The sequence below is a fragment of the Theobroma cacao genome, chromosome 4 (genome assembly GCF_000208745.1).
Source record: "Theobroma cacao cultivar B97-61/B2 chromosome 4, Criollo_cocoa_genome_V2, whole genome shotgun sequence".
Taxonomy (NCBI): Eukaryota; Viridiplantae; Streptophyta; class Magnoliopsida; order Malvales; family Malvaceae; genus Theobroma; species Theobroma cacao.
In genome coordinates this window covers 4,005,812-4,007,388 of record NC_030853.1, presented here as the reverse complement: position 1 = coordinate 4,007,388, position 1,577 = coordinate 4,005,812, and the positions used below count along the sequence as shown (strand labels likewise).

The following is a 1,577-nucleotide window of genomic DNA, read 5'->3' as shown; positions in this document are numbered from 1 at the left end:
AATATTTTATTGAATATTTTTATTTTATTTAAATAGTTGCAATATCATTTTTAATAAATGTTTTAGACACCCAAATTTATTTTAAATCATGAAATATGTGTTTTCCACTCATCTACTACATCTTTAGTTAGGTTCAGAAAATTTTGAGGAAAAATGACGAAAACGCCCCTATGAGGTGAAAATTATTTTTTCACGGTTTTGAAAGGGAAAAAACTTAAAATTTTTTTAAAATGAGGTTTGGCGATGATTACTCACAGGTGAGATGAAAAAATGGTACTAAAGCCTTGCGGGGTTCCAGTTAGCACTCCGAATAACGAATGTCTACCGGGACGTCACGGCAGTTGTCACTAGCTCGATAGGAGTACTAGGTCGTGACACGATCTCATAGATTGAAGTATATGGGATACTTGAAGATAACATGTTGGTGTTTGTTAAAGAACAAGTTTACTGAACATGACCCACTATGAGAACTCCATTTGGTGTTTCATTCAAGTGCCAATAGAATATGTTCTCATGTGATAGTCGTGCAACTAGTACTCAGACTTGAGACACCAAGTCATTATGTATGAGGAATGACATACTTTAATTTCACCTCTATGGATCTAAAAGAGACCAAATGCCTAAACATGGTGTTTTTGGTGGATGAGTGCTTAGAAAAGGATTTATCACCTCAAGTGATATGAAAGGATGTATCTCTGTTGTTCTCAATTGTAGATTAACTTGTAAAGTCTCTGGCCAAAGTAAGATGAATTTGAGGAAAGTTAGTTTCTTAGTCATGAATTATGAGAATTAATATGGAATGTCATAAGTAGACACTAAGCCATGCTTAATGACATATCTAGCATATTTGATGAAATGATCATATTACACTAAGAGGCTTATCACTGAAAGACTTTGTCAAATTCTTTAATTTACTCTCTAATATTTTGGTGGTCATGATGTGTTGCTAGATACCATTCATGATCTATAAATATAAATCAATTATAAAATTGATATGTGTTATGATTTATACTTACTACCAATATGTTAGAAGCCTAATGGGTCACACACATTAAGTGACATGATTAAGATTAAATAAAGATAACCAATTAAGTTGGACTTAATTGAAATAAATCATTATAAAATTGAAAAATTAATTAAGTTCACAAGGACTTGATTGAATAAAGATACAAATGTTGGACCTAGGGTTACAACTTAGTTTGGCTATATAAATATGTTGTATTAACCAACTAAAACTCTAAGCCTTCAGCCATTTCTTAACCGTTTCATAAAAATAAGAAAAGAAAAATAGTTTTCTTTGTTTGATAGAAATAAGTCTTTTTGTTTAGAAATAAAACTTACTAGCACAAACAAAATCTTACCTTTAAGAAGGTCTTATTTAATCACTGTATGGATTACTATCAAAGGTCAAACACTTGGGTTGCTGAAGATTTGACAAATCATAAAGATGGAGAAGCAAAGATTTCATACTGTCTTATTCTCTTTTCAAGTTACTTGCTTCATCACAAGCATTTTTGGATTTAATTAGCTCTTGATTACGATATCTAAAGTAAGGTACATAATACTTAAACCTATGA

At 31.0% G+C, this 1,577-nt stretch overlaps 1 long non-coding RNA gene across 1 annotated transcript; it reads left to right on the top strand.

The window, feature by feature from the left end:
- Positions 138-776, top strand: LOC108661774. Its single transcript, XR_001927568.1, has 2 exons — positions 138-175; positions 258-776. It is a non-coding gene; the product is annotated as an uncharacterized LOC108661774 (long non-coding RNA).